At 48.3% G+C, this 19,250-nt stretch overlaps 2 long non-coding RNA genes across 11 annotated transcripts; one reads left to right on the top strand and one right to left on the bottom strand.

Moving 5' to 3' along the window:
• The first annotated feature begins 215 nt into the window (after positions 1–215).
• LOC144312186 (uncharacterized) lies at positions 216–19,159 on the top strand. 6 transcript variants are annotated; one of them, XR_013377622.1, is made up of 5 exons: positions 216–571; positions 1,348–1,484; positions 9,158–9,284; positions 14,083–14,205; positions 18,696–19,159. It is a non-coding gene; the product is annotated as an uncharacterized LOC144312186 (long non-coding RNA). The 6 variants fall into 6 exon arrangements; XR_013377621.1 differs by having other exon boundaries at positions 216–751; XR_013377625.1 differs by lacking the exons at positions 14,083–14,205; positions 18,696–19,159 and adding an exon at positions 13,595–13,778 and having other exon boundaries at positions 216–751.
• Positions 3,950–9,667, bottom strand: LOC144312185 (uncharacterized). 5 transcript variants are annotated; one of them, XR_013377616.1, is made up of 2 exons: positions 9,150–9,667; positions 3,950–5,204 (listed from the first exon to the last, which is right to left on the bottom strand). It is a non-coding gene; the product is annotated as an uncharacterized LOC144312185 (long non-coding RNA). The 5 variants fall into 5 exon arrangements; XR_013377618.1 differs by lacking the exon at positions 9,150–9,667 and adding an exon at positions 8,844–8,872; XR_013377619.1 differs by lacking the exon at positions 9,150–9,667 and adding an exon at positions 8,733–8,867.
• Positions 19,160–19,250: the final 91 nt, after the last annotated feature.

Below are 19,250 nucleotides of genomic sequence, written 5' to 3'. Positions count from 1 at the left end.
TGGCAAGAATTTCAAAGAAAGGAAAGCAAGTTCGCTTCCACCAAGTAAGGCTACAGATAATAAATTTGCTGTTGATGTAGAAGCTGGTGGAAACCCAGCAGAAGCGCCAGTGTTAATTACCCTGGGCTGATAGAGATTACCCGGGTGATCTGTATGTAATACAGATGTTTGTGGTACAGATTCTAAGGAAAACATACCCCCTTTACGACACCAACTCTTGCTTCTGTGGGCAGTTTGGTCCATGCCCAGTAGAGGGAAGTCAGCCCCAGAGATGATCACTTTTCTTAAGACACTTATATTTGTTTCCTATCGTGGCTGTAATGTTACCACAAATTTAGTGGCTCGAACAACATAAATTTATCATCTAGCATTTCTGGAGGTCAGAAGGGCTGGGGTCAGCAGGGCTGCATTCCTTCTGGAGGCTGTCAGGAGAGAGTCTGCTTCCTTGGAGGCCACCTGCATTCCTTGGCTCTTGGTCTCTTCTGCAACTGGGTCACCCCCATCTCTGCCCTCACTGTCACATCGCCTTGCCTGGCTCTGACCCCTGCCTCCCCCTCTTGTAAGGACTCTTGTGAGTACACTGGGTCCACCCAGATAACTAAGGATAACCTCCCCATGTCAGAGTCCTTACCTTAGTCACACCTGTCTCTTTGGCAATAGAAGCTAAAAGGGTTAAAGGTTCTGGGGACCACAACATGGACACCTCTGGGGGTTATTATTCTATCCACATTTTCTACTTCCAAGAGAACAGGTAAGGAGCCCAGTTTGCTTGGCCTGCTCCAATTTAAGGCAAGATCAGAAGGGCCCAGGTTGTACTTGTGTTCCTAAGGGAGCAGGCATCCTAGAAGATGCCCTGAGAGCATGTGGGAGGAGAGTAGCCAGAGCAGGTGGTCTTAGACTTGGCCTTCTCTTTTATTTATTTTTCTAAGTAAACTTTTTATTTGAGAGTGGTGTTTGACCTACAGTGAAATTGTGAAGGTGTGAAAGCTGCCGTATACTTCACACCCGGTTCCCCCTATTATTAACATCTGACATTAGTGTGGTACATTTGAAGCAGTCAATGAACCAACATTGATATGTTACTATTAACTAAAGTTCACACTCTATTCAAATTTCCTTAGTTTTTATCCAATGTCCCTTTTCAGTGTTCCAGGATCCCATATTCCTTTTAATCCTAATGTCTTCTTGGGCTTCGCTTGGTTGTGACATTTTCTCAAACTTTTCTCATTTTTGATGACCTTGACAGTTTTGAGAAGTACTGGGTCGGGTGTCTTATAGAATATCTTTCACTTGGGATTTGTCTGGTGTCATTCTCATAATTATATTGGGGTTATGCATTTTTTTTAGAGGAAGACCACAGACGTAAAGTGCCATTTTCGTCACATGCACCAAGGGCATGACCTAACACTGTTGACGTTAACTTGGTCACCTGGTTGACAGGTTTCTCCACTATGAAATCACTCTTCTTTGCTGACCCATAGTTGGTAAGTTTGGGGCTTCCCATGGGGTTATAGCTTCATAATTCTGAGTCAACTATATATGTGTAAGGGCTCGAACAAAGAAGTAAATGGATGACAGTAGGAGTCAGTGTCCCCACTGTTGAAGTAGAAGATTACAAAGGCAGGGGGAGGTGGCTAAAATAAACCACGTGCTAATGTATTGCATTTGGAGACATCATACGAACTCATGTTTGTTATAATACACAGATTGCTCAATATAGCAGTATTGGCAGTTGTGTGTATACAAGGTTTACAGTCCTTAAATACCTTCTCGCTCTGTCAGCTGAGAGGGCCTCTGGGCAAGGACACACAAGTAGCCATAAGCACAGCCATCCTCAGATCTTTGTGTTCTAAAACCATTCTCCAATAAAAGGAACCAGAACTCCCTGGAGAATTACCTGAACCTAGGACTGGGCCAGCAAATATACAAGGGGAGCCTGGAGTATCTTGTAGTGTCAGAACGTAAGGGAGTGATTTAAAAACAAAAATCCCACAGTGACGGGGTAGATCAAACTGACACAGCAGCCAACAGCCAAAACTGGAAGAATTTGGCCTTTTCTTTTCGATAACGCTGATAGCTACTACCAGGAGCTGAATGGCACTTCACACCCAGCTAAGGCTATGCAGACATCATCACATCAATCCTCACAACAGTCTTGCGAATATTTTTCTCAGTTTATGGACAAGGAAGTGGAGGCTTGAGATAGTGACGTGAACCAAGATCACACATCTGGAAAGCGACCCCTAGGATTCATGACCTTCACACTCGGGGCCTGCTCCCAAATGTCACTCCTTGCCGGCTCTCACAGCCTCTGGGAAGCCCTGGTCACGAGTGGTTGGCCCACAGAGGTCTCTCAGGCCCCGGCTCACACTCCTGGTGTGGTTTTTTGTGCATCTCACCATCTCCAGGAGATTGGTAAGTTTGTCAGGGCAAGACAGATGTCTTCCTTTACATTGCCCCCTCCGCCAGTGGCCAGCAGGGTGCTGGATACACAGTGGCGAAGAGTACTAGATACACAGTCCAATAAGTGCCTGTTACTTTATCTTACCTGCCTCAGATGTAAATTCCACTTCTTTCTCCAGGGGGTACACAGTTCCCTGCAGGATCAGCACACATTAAGCACCACGCCTGTAGGAAGTCCTAAGCAGAAGGCAGAGTTAGATACCTTTTTCTGTTTTACAAGCCATGTCTCTTAAGGGTCTTGGTGCTTCAAGCCAAGATTCCTTTCCTTTTAATTTAGAAACTTCCAGAATCTATAAACCCTATATGTCTCTCAGACATAGCCTTTAGCCTGACTCAAAGAGGGAGATCTGAAGCTCAAGCAGTATAGCCTTTGTGCTAATGCAGAGGAGGGGGAGCTGGTAAGGGGAACTGGGCTCCTACTGCCATGTGTGCCCTACCACCTGCCACGAAGTCCCCTCAAAGTTGAAGGCAGAGCTCAGCATAATGGTAAAGCTGGGCCACCTTCAGACAGGGGAATCAGAAAGCCAACATTGCCTGGATTGGACTGTGCTGGGGGCAGACTGAACTGGCTTTTTCCTAAAAGAGTGAAGACCAGGTTCTTGTGATCCTTGTGGTACTTCTCCACCCAGGCAAGGGGGAGCTATGGGCTCTAATAATCCAGTGAAAATGGTGGTAGGTGCTGAAGGTGCCAGCATCTAAATTGTCAAGGCCCCATAGACATAGTAGGCAGTGCCCAGAGTTGAAAGAAAGACACAGCCCAGAAGACAAAGACACAACTGCTTGGACAGCATTGCCTCCCTACCCTTAATAGAGCTGTCTCTGGAATGGGGGAGATTTTCTTATTCTTTATGTGATGATGTATCATTTAAGTCTATATCTGCACCCATATGATGGCAGACAACTGGCTGAAAAGTGAAAATGCAAGGTAATGAAATGTCCTCTCCATCATCTAGATGTCAACTGGGGTCACATGGTCTCCTAAGATTGAAATAAATGCTTTAACCCTCAATCCGTTCTGTGTAAAATCCAGTATCATCCCTCTATACCCCAGGAATGGAGATTTTTATTTTCATGCTCATATTTTTCCCTGAGCTAGTACCACAACCAGATTCATTCAATTTATGGATCATTTCAAAATACTGTTGTACTGGAATAGAGTCAAGCTCGTGAAAACCAAAACAAACCAAAACAAAAAACAACGAGAAAGGACTTGAGAAACTGTCAGAGGCCAGGAGAGACTAAGAAAACATGACAACTAGACGTAGCATGATGCCCTGGATGGAGTCCTGGGACAGAGAGAGGGTGTTTATGGGAAAACTGCTGAAAACCAAATGACTTCTGGAGTTACGGTAATGGTAACACACGAAGCCTGGCTCCTTAGCATGACAGCTGTGCCAGGAATGTGACGATATGAACAACCGGGGGCCTGGGGCAGGATGTACAGAAGCTCTATGCGCTTTCACTGCAACTTTTTCGCAGATTGAAATTTTTTTCCAAAATAAGTGTTTATTAAAAAAAACAACAACTCTAATTGAGGTTTTAAATAATCACTCCTTTAGACATTCAACCAACATATACATCACACTTAACCCTGTTCAAGAAACTTTTCAAAGTGCAACACAAGTATTAACCCCTCCTCTGACATTATTGTTGTTACACTGAATCTGCGTGGCTGCCTGGCTCTGGCACCGCATTCTCGAGTGTTCGCTGCCTTCGCTCTCAGCTCAGGTCTGCTGCCCTGGCCTGCACCACGCCAACCGAGGCTGATCTCAGACCTGCTTTGACTGTCACTCCAAAAATTCCCCAACACAAAAGCAAATAAACCCATTCACACAAAAGCCCTTTGTGTACGGCTGACTGCATACTGAACATTTGGAGAAATGGAGAGCTTTCCCATGTCTAAGTCGAGCGCAGAGGGCTCATCTTGAAAAGCAGTGCCCGGGCCCCCCCCACCCAGCAGAGCTCGGGCTGCAGACGGTAACCTCTCCTTCCTCTACTGCCCCCCACCCTGTCTTGTGAGGGGAGCTTTTCACAATTGGCTGTTTTCCCCCCAGGGCACAGCCTGGCCTGAGACTGGAGTCCCTTGGCTGGCAGGGAACCAGCCCCGCATTAACTCACTCCAGAGACAGGGGCTCTGCAGGCAGGGAGGGGGCGGCCGGAGGACCTGCCAGCACTGCCACAGGCCAAGATGGCACTCGGGAGCCCAGTGCGTCCCAGAGCTATAAACAGTAACTGTGGGCAGGATTTCAGAGCTTCTGGGCAGAGAGGGACCCTAGAGGTAAGGATTCTGCTCCTTGCTTGACAGATGTGGAAGATAAGGCCCAAAGTGGGAGCACCAGGTCGCAGAGGGACTGTCCCAGAGTAAGGTTGGGAGACCTGGGACAATCAGCCTTGAGCAAAGAGGTGGCACAGCTCAGGAGGAGGTGGGTGCACCGAAGGTTATCAGAGGACACAGTGAGATTGGCTCAATGGGGCCTTGCTGTGGAGAAAGCTGGTTCCCCGGGGGGAAGCAGCCCCACACCCGTGTATCCTCCAGCAGCAAAGGGATCCCGGCCAAGGGTCCCCATCTCAATGTCCCCCCAGCCCAGCAGATGTGGCTTCTTTTGCTGCTTCTCAGGAGCTCACCCCCGGGGAGCAGTTCTCTGTGTACCAGGGTTCGGGCAGTGGTGTTGAAGTTCCAGGTCCTTTGAGGAGTTGGGATGAGGCTTCTGAGAATGAGGTGAACAGAATTGTGCCGACTTCTGAAGAAGAGAAAAGAGAGAAGTTACTGGATGCTGCTAGTTTGCACTGCGACTGCTTTCCAAAATTCTGTTTGTGGATCTGATGAGATCTACCTCTCTAATCTTTTTAAGCCCAAGCCCCTTGGACCCTGCAGCTCTTTTCAGGTCTTATTTATGTACCACTCATCCTCTGTAGCTCATTAAGCTGAAGGGGCCTAGGAATACAGTTTGAAACAAAAGTTAATGAAGCTCTTTGTTAAGAGAAGGAAGGAGGGAGGGAGGGAGGAAATGAAGGAAGGAAAAAGAAAGAAAGAAAGAAAGAAAGAAAGAAAGAAAGAAAGAAAGAAAGAGAGAAAGAGAGAAGAAAGAAAGAAAGAAAGAAAGAAAGAAAGAAAGAAAGGAAGAAAGAAAGAGAAAGAAAGAAAGAAAGAAAGAAAGAAAGAAGAAAGAGAAAGAGAAAGAAAGAAAGAAGAAAGAAAGAAAGAAAGAAAGAAAGAAAGAAAGAAAGAAAGAAAGAAAGAAAGAAAGAGAAAGAAGCGTAGTAAAATCAAATCAAACCAGACCTGCCCACGAGGCCCGGCCTGGCTCTGAGCCCCTGGAGAGGTGGAGGGCAGGCTTCTCTCCAGCTAAATGCAGCCAGGAAAGGGCAATGTCCTCTTCTCCCACTGCCCAAAGACGCCTGTCACTTCCCGGCGTCTGGTGGCAAAGCAGCTCAGCCTCTCTGCTGCTGCCAGCCATGGTCAAGTAGTTTGGGGGCCAGGGCAGAAAGCAAAAATGTGTGCGTTCCTCCCTCCTGAGCTCAGCAGCTCCGGGCCCTGTATGGGGCCAGGTGGGCTCTGCGCCCTGGGAGGGGCCTCCACCTGCATCTCCAGGGCAGTGCGGTCCCAGTTTCCCAAATTAGCTCTCCGGTAGGGCCATGACATTAACCGCCCTAGTAAACACGCCCATATGTTACCAGGGAAGAAAGGCAATTAAGCCCCTATCAGCCACGAACTAGGTTAATTTATAGAACAGAAACCAGCCCCGGGCTGGGGGATGCACGAGGGGCAGCTAAACGAGGTGGGTCCCTGTGTGAGCCCAGGGCTGTCGGGGCCGCAGCAGGAGAAGGCACTGAGGGAAGTATTAAGGCATCTTCCTCATCCTGCCTGGAGGTGGGGGGCCTGCCCTCTCAGCCAGGCCAGAGGGCCCCCAGCCAAACTCAGGTTCAGGGATGAATTCCCTCTACGGGCTGGGGAGCGCCCCACCCTCCGAGGCTCCCCCACGGCCGGCTGGAGTCCCTGAGACCTAATAATACACACAAATCAGAAGGCCGGCTGTGGGCCCTGGCCATGCAAGGAGAGGAAGAAAGCTGACACCTGCCCTAGCCTGTCCCCGCTGGCCTCGCCCTCAAGCAGCAGGGTGTCCGACCCTGGAGCCGGAGGCCCGGCCTGGCTGTGCAAGAAGCACCCTATATTGAGAGGATGAGAGCGCCAGAGGGAATGGCAGGCATGTGGCCCGTGGCAGGCATGTGGGGTGAGCTGTCAGTGAGCCCGCCCAGAGAGCCTGCTCTCTCCCCACACCCCCTTCCTGCCCCCAGCCTCCGGAGCCAGCTCCCAGAGGATAACCAACCCTGCCGAGTGGAAAATCGGCCACGTAGAGTGAACCGAGGCCACGAGGGAGATGGAAAATTAAAAACCTGCTTAAGGAAGGTGGTGGGCTTTGTCCTCCACGCTGACTCTGACGGAAGGGATCTGAGACACAGATGCCCTCTTTTATCGCCTCCTCCCATCCCCAGAAGAGGCCCAGCTCCCGATTCCGGGGCTGCCCGAGACTTTTTTTTTTTTTGGCTGCCCGAGGCTTATCCACAATCCCCACCACCAGGCTCCGGGGCGGGAGAAATAGCAGGCTAGAGACACAGGCTTCTTGATGCAGTAAGAGCTTGGACTTTGTGATCGATTCTCAGCCTTGACTTTCAAACCTGCAGAATGGGAATACTTCTAGCTTTCCTCGTGAGCAGGTTGCTCATTGGCCACAAGCAAAGATGCCCTCAGTCTAGTTCATGAAGGGTAGACTCTGTAAGGCTCTGCTCCAACAGCAGAGCCTCACTGAGCCAGCCCTGGTGGAAGGAACCCTGTGGGCTCTGGAGTCACATTATGGGAGTGGCCCAGCCACGCAAAGCCAGGCTGCCTTTCCCCCTAGGGCCATTAACAGTACACAGGAAAGGGAAAGGGTCAGATGCCTGGCAGGAAAGGTGCAAGTGCTTTGGGGGGGTGTGAGAGGTGGAGGTGAGCACATGGGGGCCAGGCACCCGAGGCAATGTCCAGGGGAATGGGGCCCTCAGCTCCTGCCACAGTGCTCAGATAGGTAGGAGACAGGGGAGGACAGGGTGGGAGAGGACAGCACGTACCCTGAGCCTGGCCGGCCCCTTGCACTTTCCTAACAGGGCCTGGATGCTCTTGTCTCTTCCCAGGGCCTACTGAAGTTTGGATTTAAAGCTGTACTTCTTTGTGCAAGGAGAAAGGGGGGAAAAAAACACCAGGCCACTTGTCAGTGTCCCTTTGCTTCCTTCTAGGGTCAGGCAAAGCAGATGAAAGAGCAGACAGCTGCTTATTCTGGGAGGCCCCAGAAAGGAGACGCCTGTGCCAGTGGCCCTGCACCTGCTCCTATAGGCCTGACCCTCAGGGCCCTCGGGCTGTGCTGGGGTCAGGGGCTCAGCCTGTCTGGCCCCCAGCCTGAGTGCACAGGCAGGTCCTAGGGCCTTGGGTCACCAGGATCTTGCTCTGAATGTGAGGGTTCTTGCCATGGAGAGACCGGAAACGCTCATGCCTCTTCTCCACCAGACCCCGGATCTGGGAGAAAAGAGTGGAGCGAGTGTCCATCCTGGGGACACAAGGACACATGCGTGTTCCAGCTGTCCACACAGCCTTGCAAAGAAAGCATGGTGAGAAGGATGCATGGCTCCCAGCTCACCCAGGTCCTCCCAGCGAGAGTAAACCCCAGTTCTCCTCTCCAAGTACCTCTGAAGCGCCAGGATCGACATAATCAATATTCCCCCCATGATTTGATGCCAACAAGTTAACTTCAGAAGGCGCCGCTCCGGTAGCTCCGTGGCTCCCATCCCGCAGATCCGACTGGAAGATAATCCAGAGAGGCTCGGGCGGGCCGGGGCACCTGTGCCCTTGACCCCTGCAGGGACCTCAGAAAGGCTGGTGTTCCCATCGCAGATCAGGGGAAAGCAGCACTAACTCTCTAGAAGGCCCGGGCAGCGGGCAGCGGGCAGCGGGCAGCCGCGCTCTTCTCAAGCGGCGGCCGGAGGGAGCCCTGGGGCGCGCCAGCCGGGGTCCCCCGTGCGTCGGCCGCCGCCCTCGGCTCCCCGCGGCCCCTCCCCCGCTGCGGAGCCCGAGCCCCTCCGCTCCCTCCGCTCCCGCAGCCCCCCCCCCCCACCCCCCGGGGCTGGTCGTGGCCTCCCCCCTGCGCGGCCTGCCTAGGACAGAGGCCGGGGTTTTCTGATAAGAGGGGGATCGCTTTATAATTCCTATGTAGCCTCCTCAGCTATTCCTCGGCCCCCACCTCTGCCATCAGGCTCCCCGCCACAGTCGGAGGCTTGTTTAACGAGTCAGATAGGAGCAGGCGCTGATGTAAAAATAGAGGCAGGCGGTGGGAGCTGGCACCGTGACTCACCGGGTGGCGGGCGGCGGGCGGCGGGCGGCGGGCGGCCTGGGCGGACAGCTGCGGGCCTCCTTCCCTCCCCCGTCCTTCCCCCCTTCCCCTCCCCTCTTCCTCCTCCTCTACCCCATCCTCTTTGCTCTTTCCCATCTCCTCTCCCTCCTCCTCTTCCCTCCTCCCCCATCCCTGCCTGCTCCTCCTCCTCGCTCCTCTCCCCTCCCCGCCGCCCCTCCCCTGCGCAGCTCCCCAAGCATAGGTCCTCCGAGCAGACAGTGCATAAAGCAGTGCTGTTGGAGGCAGGTTCCCCCAAGGCTCATTTACCATTTCAGATCTCCCTGCATTCGCGCCTGAGACGGGAGGAAACGCCAAAATAGCAAAAACTCATTCTCCTGTGGTCTTTCTGCATTTTCTACAGAGAACATTCCAGGTCTAATGATCCTCCCTGCCAACTCCAAGGTGAGAATAGACTGAGAGGAAGTGGAAAGGCTACCGCCCAGGCCATACTGCCATGATAGGGGCCCAGGCCGGACCCCCGTCCTAGGGTCCCCCATCCCAGGGCCCAGGCCTGTTGGGCCCTCCACACCTCCGGCTCCTTCTCCAGCACTGCCGATCCGCCCGGTGTCGGGCGCCAGCCACAGCTCACTAGCTCCCCTGTTTCAGCCAGCATCCCAATGAGTCAGAGGCCTGAGAGCGTCATGGAGTCTTTCCTCCTACCCCCAGCGATGCTAGATTCCCTCTCTGTCTCTCTTTGTCTCTGCCTCCTAAAATGGTTCAATGGCTTCTCATCCCTCTTAGATTAAAGAAGAAATACATACTCTGCAATGTGGGGTCTGCTCCAACATAGGCACACCCCCTCCTGCACCCACCCTGCAGCCACCCTCCACCCCAGCCACACCCACCTCTCCTCTGGGTGGGGACCTCCACCTTCAATCCCTCCCAGTGCAAGAACCAGCTGTTCCTTCCCACTCCCCCTGCTGACTTCTACTGACCCTTCAGAGGAACCTCAATCTGCTCTTGCTCTTCGAACCCCTCTGTGGCCCTTGGCTTACCCTATATCATCACGTACCACACCTCCCTTTTGCAGCATGTGCCGGATTTACAGAGTTACATTGATTTGTGCTATTTAACATGTCTCCCCTCACCCTGATACTCTAAGCCCCCTGAGGGCTGAGACTCTGAGCCTTTGGCTCACCATGTTATCTCCTAGCACAGTGCCTGGCATGTAGTAAATGCTCAATACATATTCGTCTAGTGAATCAGCAAATTAACTGCTGACTGGTGGGTGTGCGATGAGCAGGCAATAGTGGGGTGAGGGTTCTGGATCCTTTTGGAAAATGAGCTGCAGCATAATCAGGACTAGATTTTGGATGTCTTGACTTCTCAGACTGATGAGGAGGACAGCCCCCACGCCCATGTCCTTGGACGACCAGGAAGCTGGGTAGAGGAAAGGGATACTTCTTTGGCTGAGAACCATGACCCTGTATTCTCCTGTGGCCTGGAACAAATCTGTTGGTCTCGCAGTGCCCAAATTGCCCTTTGGAAAACATACAGTTGCTCCTCACAGGCCTGAGGTGAGGGTGCGGCGAGCAAGGCACCTGGGGTGCAGGGAAGGAAGAGATAGAGTCTGCATGAGGACAGTGCTCACCCCATCTTGGTCTTCCCCTGGGAAGTCCGTTTAACTACAGAGGTGCCAAGACCCTGGCTTTCAGATTCCTGGCCTCCGGTGCCAATGTAGTGGAAGAAGAAATATGGGGCTCCCCTGGGCAGGCAGCCCCAGGCAGGCAGGTTCAGCCCCAGTGTCCCTGGTGGTCTGAGGCATCTTCTGTCTGGGGCCTGGCTCAACCCCCGTGGCCTGCCCTCCACCTGCCTACTCGGCATAGCTCTCTGGAGGTCTGAAACAAAAATGAGAGGAAACCCAGGTTCCTGAGAAGCTTCCAGAGATAGATGTGAAGCATTTGAGGCATCCCTTTTAAGCATTTGCTGAAGTTCAAGTGCAGTCAAGTGATTCTGTACAGCGCCTCTGTGTGCCTACAGAGAAGAGACATCCAGTCACTGTGTGTGGGTGAATGGATGGGGGGAGGGAGGGGGGATTTTGAGCACTCTGGCTTGGGAAGGGCCAAGTGTGAAATGGAGCCTCTGCGGGATTGGTGGGCCCTGGGCAGAGAGACACTCTTCAATGGCACTGCGTTTCCCCTGCTCCTAGCTCGCCAGCTTGTCCTGCTCCCTGAGGCGATTCAGAACCACCTCTCCCTTCCGTCCCAGGTGTGCCAAGGGCAGTCACACACGGTCAGGGGAATGAGAGACAGGAAGCCTCTCCCTCCTGCTAGAGGTGGAGCCAGGACTAGAAGGCAATCTCTGGAACCCCGGAGACTCTTGCCGCACTGCGGTCGGCCAGGTTCACCCAGGACAGCTCTGGAGCTCAGAGCAGAGGAATGAGAGAAGCAGGTTTAGCTCCCTTCAGCCGGTGCCACCTTGGGATCATGCATGACACAGCGGTCCTCTGATCTCCCGCCAGGCCCAAACCCCAAAGTGCCTCCACCTGTCTCAGGAGCCCAGCCTCAGGCCACCAGGCGGGCTGTGAATGGATCTGCCCAGCCTCATCCCCGCCTCTGCTGGAAACACCATCCAGGACTATTGGGCTACTGAGGCCTCCTCTCTCCTGTTTGTTTTTCATTTTTCACTGGACTATTTTTAGTATTAACATTATACACATTTCTTGAAGAAAAATCAAGTTGGAAGAAATATTGAGGGATGCCTGGGTGGCTCAGTGGTTGAGCATCTGCCTTCGGCTCAGGGTGTGATCCCTGGGTCCTTGGGGTGGAGTCCCCGCATCAGGCTCCCCTCAGGGAGCCTGCTTCTCCCTCTGCCTGTGTCTGCCTCTCTCTATGTTTCTCTTATGAATAAGTAAATAAAATCTTTAAAAAAAGAAATACTGAAATACAAAAAGGCAGAAAAAAATCACCCATTAACTCACTTGCCAAAGCTGTTGTGGTGACTTATCACTTTGACCCAGTTCCTTTGTCTCTTTTGCCCTTCATTCTCTTTTTTTTTTTTTTTTTTTTTGGTCACGGTTCGCCTGATCCCTGTTGACACATGGCACATTAGCGTTAGGCAGCAAGGGCTCCAGGCACCTCTGCCTCCCAGCCAGTACCCTGTCATCCTGGGGAATATTTCAGACCCAGAGCATTTTTAGGGCCAGAGAAAGAACAACAGCCTTAAAATAAGGCAGCAGAAGTTGGGGCAAAATTCCTGAAGCCTGCATATGACATTTGTGCTGTTTTTCAGGGGTGGCTAAAGCCAAGCCTGAGAAGTAAGAGATGTTGAGTTCTATTTTTAGAGAATGTGGCAAGCTAAATTCTCAGAATCAACACTCCTGTTGAAAACAACTTTTAGGAAGCCAGATAAAGTATTTAAAAAATCTTGCAGGCACTGAAGAGTTGACAAGATACTAAAGAATTGCTAGGGCCAAAATCTAAGGGAAGCCAGAAGTAAAGCAATTCTAGGAACAGCTCTTGCCCTGAGAGTGAGTGTTCGCTTATCTAGATTATCTTGCACGTGGGCTTTGACAGCTTTGTAAAGCTTGGGGCCTGCCTACATGAAGCTGGGACCCTGAAGGGCTACGCCACAGGGTAAGAGTGAAGGAGTTAGCCAGAAGTAAATCCTAACCCACACTGACACTCAAGCATCTGAAAGATAAGTTGCCTTGACTCTGAGCACATGGTGGTGGTGGTGGTGGCGGTGGCAGTGTTAGTGTGGGGCACAGATTTCTGAGAAACTGTGAACACAGCTGAGTCCTCACATGTATCTGCAGTCCCAATTTGTAACACCTGGGAAGACCAAGAGACCTCAGGCTGTGAATTTTACCATCATTTCTGATTAGTTGTATCCTAGGAGATCCCTGGCACAAGCGAAATAAATCCTTTCCGGAGAGATGCACTTTTATTCTAGGTTTCCAAGTGTTCTATCAGTAATTCTTTAAGGACAGTGAACATGACACTGTCAACAAGGAAACACATGGAAACAAGGTAGTATGAATAAACACCAAGGTAACAGGTAACAGAAACACACTCCAAGACTTCAGCTACTGGTATTATTAGGTCCACATTGTTAAAAACAAACAAGCAAACAAACAAACAAAAACCAACCCTTGGATGCTCTATTAAGGAAGTAGGGGAAAAGCTAACAAATACCCATGGGGAACAAAAAGTATAAAAACATGACGTAAAAAAAAATGACGTAATTGGGTTGGAAAAGAACGAAATAGAGTATCTAAAAATTTCTGTAAGTGAAAAAGAAACTTATAAGTGAACATATATATAAGTGAAACATAAAAGCTTAAACATCAATAAAAGAGGTTAATAATAGGGATCCCTGGGTGGCGCCTGCCTTTGGCCCAGGGCGCGATCCTGGAGACCCGGGATCGAATCCCCCGTCGGGCTCCCGGTGCATGGAGCCTGCTTCTCCCTCTGCCTGTGTCTCTGCCTCTCTCTCTCTCTCTGTGACTATCATAAATAAATAAAAATTAAAAAAAAAAGAGCTTAATAATAGATTAAGTAAAAGGAAGAATTAGTAGATTAATACTAATCTAATTAGTAGATTAGTAGAATTGATCCATTAGATCAATTCAGATAAACCCCCCAAAATGAAAAGTAGTAAAAAAATTTTAATGTAGAGGGTATTGGATATTTTGGGGCACGTGACTCAGTCAGTAGAGCATGTGACTCTTTTATTTTTTCCCACCCTAAAGATTTACTTATTTATTACAGAGAGAGAGAATGAGAATACACAGAGGGGAGGGGCAGAGAAAGTCTCAAGCAGACTCCTCATTGAGCGTGGAGCAGGGCTCAAGAGGAAGGAAATTCTCCGAGCCTCTCTGGATTATCTTCCAATCGGATCTGCAGGATGGGAGCCACGGAGCTATCGGAGCCCTGCCTTCTGAAGTTAACTTGTTGGCATCAAATCACGGGGGGTGGGGGGGGGTGGGGGTGGGGGGGGATTCACCTCTTTAAGGGTGAATAATATTCCAATGTACACATATACCATATTTTGTTTATCCAGTCATCCATCAATAGACACTTGGGATCCTTTCATCTTTTGATTATTGTGAATCATGCTGCTATGAACATGTTTGGGCAAAATACCTCTTTGCGAATATTTTCTCTCAGTACTAGACTTGACTATTCATCTTTTTAATGATGTCCTTTGATGAACAGGTATTTTAATTTTGGTGAAGCCCAAATTGTCAATTTTTCAGAAAGAAAGGAGAGAAAACATAGGACTGGAGGCAGTATTTGAAGAAATAGTGGCTGATAATTTCCCACACCTGTTGAAAAGACATCAATCCACACATTCAAAAAGCTCATAAATTCCAAAGTAGGTAAGTAAAAAAGAAATCTACAGTTAGGTATATCACAGAGAAACTGAGGAATATCAAAGGCAAAGAGAAATGTTAAAAAAAAAGAAAAAAAGCTGAGAGGTAGGGAGAGGGAAATACAGATTGCCTCAAAGAAATACCAGGCTGACTATTGACATCTCAACAGCAACAATGGCACTTAGGAGGTAGAGAAATGTCATTTTCAATATGGTGAAAGAAGTAACCGTCAAACAGGAATTCTATATTCAGGAAAAATTCTTCTAAGAACAAGGGAGAAACAGACATACATAGAAAAACAAAAACTAAGAGATATTACAATGAACAGATTCTCATGAAAAAAATTCTAAAGACTTTGTGCTTTGAACAGCAAAAAAATGATCCCACTTGGAAAGGATCCATAGAAAGGAAGAAATGGGCAAAGAAAATTGTTAATATACAAGTAAATCTAAACTGTATAAAACAATTATAATATCTTGAGGAAGTTAAAGCCATGACCAATGTACAACAAATGATAATATCTGGGGATTTAAAAAGATAGAATGGGGAGCTTGGGTGGCTGAGTCGGTTAAGTGTCCAACTCTCATTTTCAGCCCAGGTCATGGTTTCAGGGTCGTGTCAGTGATTACATCAAATATACATGGACCAAGTGTTTCAATTAGAAGACAAAATTGTCCAGCTGGAAAAACTATTCAATCATATACTATTTACAAGAAATACATATAAAACATAAGGACATACAAAGGTTGAAAATAATAGAGTCAACTGTTCCAGGTTCAAGTCTTTGCTTTACCACTTTTCCTAATTTATAAACTTGGGCCAGTCATTCAGTCTTGAAGACTTACTTTTATCATATACAAATGTGGCATAATAGTCTCTATTCTAGCTACCTTATTAGCTAAAATCAGTTCATGTATGTGTAAGTGCTTCTTATAGCATAAGACACAGTATTAACGTAAGAGATGCACGACTTGTTAATGTTAACATAAATGAATTGTTACAGGGTTTCTTAGATACTCTAGTGGGTCATATTGCTGCCCCTTATTTCCGGCTGACTTGTGCACCCCTCTCAATTCAAATTTTGAAGTCCTAACACCCAGTACTTCTAATGTGACTGTATTCAGGGGTGGTGTCTTCCAAGAGGTAATTAAATTAAAATGAAGTCATTAGGGTGGGCACTAAATCCAGTATGACTGGTGGTCTATCAGGAGGAAATTTGGACCAAGACAGGGAAAGGGGGAAGATGGACTAAAGACACAGGGAGAAGATGGCCATCTCTAAGCCAAGGAGAGAGGCCTCCAAAGGTACCAATCCTGCCACTATCTGATCTTGAACGTGTAGCCTTCAGAACTGTGAAAAAGTTAAATCTTGTCGTTTTAAGCCACCTACTTTGTGGTAATTTGTTACAGCAGCCACAGGATCCTAATATAGGTACCATGAAGGAAATAAGTGAAGATGTGGTAGGATAAGCATCCAAGGGTGTTATGGCTGCCCCTTGGCCTGTGATACATAGAATCAAACATTTCTGAGGCCAATTCTAGTGACCAGCAACTCTGTACAGTGATGAGATTTAGGCAACTCCAATCATTATCATAACAAAAGGCAGTCCTGTTTCTCTTGACACATATGAGAACCACCAATATCACCTATGCACCTTCCACAATCTGTCTTCTACTCACTCACATATCACCTTCAGCAACTGTTCTATATCAGGAGAAGCCATTAAGAAACTGATAAGGGGGGCAGGGCAGGATCAATCAGAGGGCTCAGGGCTCCTTCACTCAGTGACAAGTCCAGCTTCCTGTGTGATAGGACCACCCTTGGTGAAGCCCCGCATGTTCCTTATTCACATCTGGCTAACCTCTAACTGCCTTTGCCTCCTTAAACCACCTTTGGAAGTTGCAGCCCAGGACGGATTGGGAGCTAGCTCTGGCTGTGGGTGACAAGGGTGCAGATGGGCCCAGAATCCTGTGTTCCTACTGGGCTACCTACCTAAACAGAGTGCCATCAAAGCGTGATTTTTTCAGCTTTCTTTCTGAGAGCTGCTGTTGAGGTATATATCATCAGCTTATGGTAGTTAGTCAAAAGAACTATGACATATCAATGGTGCTGAAATGGATGCCTTCCAAAGGACAGGACAGGAAGAAAATGACAGGGATAGAAATGGGACAAAGAGGAGAAGGAAGCATTCAGTTGGTAAGCTGACACACAAATGCCCACATGGCAGTGCTGGTCTGTGGCATGAGCCCATTTCCACCTCCAATCCTCGGGGCTGAGGCGTAACCCGGTAAGAGGCAGTACTACTCTGTGTCTCCAACACCAGAGGCAGGGCAGACCTTCTTAAGCACAATGAGGGGTGTATTTCCCCATACTAACCAATATTTGGAACCCAACCAGTCTTACCAGAAAACACTGGGAGGGAAGCCTGCTTCATAGTGGCAAGAGGCTGAGCCAGGTACAAAACAGCCACAGTGCTCATAGCATCTGATGGTTCACAGTGTAGAGTGGGCCTTCTCCTTCAGGAGCTCAATAGGTTTTGCAGTAATCAGAGTCAAGGCATAAGGGCCTGGTTCACCAAACCCTTGGGGTATCGTGGCACCAAACTCTTAAGGATGGGACCATATCTTAGCCCTCTCTCCTTAGTCCTCTCCTTGCACATGGTAGGTGGACAACAAAATATTTCGTTAACCTTTTGTGGGCTCTACCACAACTAGCATAATAGGTCAGGGGAGAGATGCAGCTGGGAGGGACCCTGATATTCCATGGTCTAATTTGAACTTCCAAATGTTTAATGATAGAGCCCAGGGTGTACTGTGGTACTGGATCCTTTCATTTCTTCCACTCAACCTTAATCTTTCTCTTAAATCCTGACATTCTTTCTTTCCATGTTCTTCTTTATTCCTTCTTTCTCCAACTGAGCACCAGTAATATAGATTTAGTGAAAACAAATCGGTGGCAACTTCACAAGCTTTTGTGAAAAGGAAGTAAGATCCTTGATAAGTCCCACTGCCAAGTAAGTCTAAGGAAACACACCATAAGCAATAAGCAATAAGCAATGGGTGGGAGAAATTTCTTGTTGTTTTCAATTCTCTCACAGCTCCAGAAATTGATTCTCTGAGATGGCTTTTCAGTGAGGAATCAGGTGTAACCTTATTCACTCCACTGCCAAGTACACTGCCACCACACAGGGACTTCTTGATTCTTATTATTACACTTTTAGGGCTGCTGGACTTAGTTATTTCTCCCTTTACCCAGCACAAACATTTTGTGTATGCTCTAGATACATATTTTCAAAACACCACACCCAACATCCTCTTTCAGGGCAAATATACAAATAATACAATTTACAAAATAACTATAATTATAACCTAATAAGAAAGCAGGAGGGGCACCTGGGTGGCTCAGTCGTTAAGTGTCTGCCTTTGGCTCAGGTCATGATCCCAGGGTCTTGGGATTGAGCCCCACATCAGGCTCCCTGCTCAGTAGAGAGCCTGTTTCTTCTTCTCCCTCTTGCTGCTCCCACTGCTTGCCCTTTCTCTCTCTTTCTCTGTCAAATAAATAAGTAAAATCTTTTAAAAAGAAGACAGCAGGAAAGATAGCAGAACACTAATAAAATGTATGGTTTTTGTTGTTGTTTTTAGAGAAGTGTCAGAAAAGGAAAGTAATTTTTAGATTTGGCACATTCTCAGTGAAACCACACAATTAATAATATTTTTTTCAATAGGCATATTTTTTTTTAAAATAGAAAAGCAGTGTCAAAGGTAGTGCACAAAGAAATGCTACCAGATTGTGTTGAAAACTTCTGTGAGTTCTAAATGACGACGATCATTTAATGATTATGATCACAAGAGAAATGGGTCATTATCTCCTTACATATATTACCAAAGTCTTTATTAAGTGATTTAGAGTTTTAGTTTAAAAAATGCTTAACATGATAATTAGCTAATTCATGTAATTCCAATATTTTTCCAGGCTGCTGGCTACATGAATTATTCAGTTTGTGTGTATGTGGGTTTGCTTTGCTTAGATATGCCCATGTATATTTGTTATTATCAATAAAACCTAGATTCCTCTGAGACTAGAATGTAGTCTATTTTTAACATTTATCCACCTTTTATGGGGAAATAATGCATGGACTCATATACTTCTTTTAGTAAAATTTTAAATTCTGAATAACTGATTTTCTTGATATCTGGTTTTGTCGGTATTCCCACCTGAGAGGCCTCAAACATTTCAGAAACTTTTCAATTTGCCACAAAAAGAGAGAATGAACAAACATATGGCTACGAGGTATATAACACTGCGTATTGTTAATTCTATTTATAAAGTTATTTTCAAAAAAGTGTATTACTGTTTTTGAGTCAGAATCTATTTTATTTAGGTGCCACTGTCCTTGTTATCTTGACTAGAAAACATTAAGCTATTTTTTTTTTAAGTAGATACTGTGCTCTCCTATTGAAATTCCAACTCTGTTGGTATTTGTTATTCCTTTTTAGCACATTGCCAGTGATGGGACCGAGGGAGTGGTGTTCCTCCTCCCTAGTTCGCCCCTCTTTTGCCAGTGCCAGTCTCAGCTCCACTCCCTGCAGACACCTCCTTGCTGGGCTGCCCTTGGTGCCCGTCGGCGTCCAGCATGCGCTGTCCTTTCTGCGTACTCATTTGGCCCTTCCTCACCCCTCCCTTCCACCTCGGAGCAGGGATCCTCCCCGGGCCCACACTGGAAGAGGCACTTTTTTTATACCACCATCACTTTGGCATGAAGCAAAGGACTTCCTAGCCTGGAAGAGAAGTGATTGTCTTCACTTACAAACGAAAACTAGTTCATTAAATGCCGAACACAGCTCTTCAGTTAGATCCCAAGACTCAGTAGGGAATACTGTGACGGGAGTGCCCGCCCCGCCGCAGGTGGAGCAGGTCCCGGGCGCCAGCACCGTGGACAGCGCCCGGCGCCTGCGGCGGGCCAGAGCCGCCCGCTGCTCACTGCAGCGCCCTGCACAGGGAGAGGCTCCGGACCCACCACAGAGGGCCGGGTCGGGGCCCCGACGGGGCGG

The sequence above is a fragment of the Canis aureus genome, chromosome 4, assembly GCF_053574225.1.
Source record: "Canis aureus isolate CA01 chromosome 4, VMU_Caureus_v.1.0, whole genome shotgun sequence".
Lineage (NCBI taxonomy): Eukaryota > Metazoa > Chordata > Mammalia > Carnivora > Canidae > Canis > Canis aureus.
Note: the sequence above shows the minus strand (reverse complement) of the source record. Positions and strands in the feature narration are given on the sequence as shown.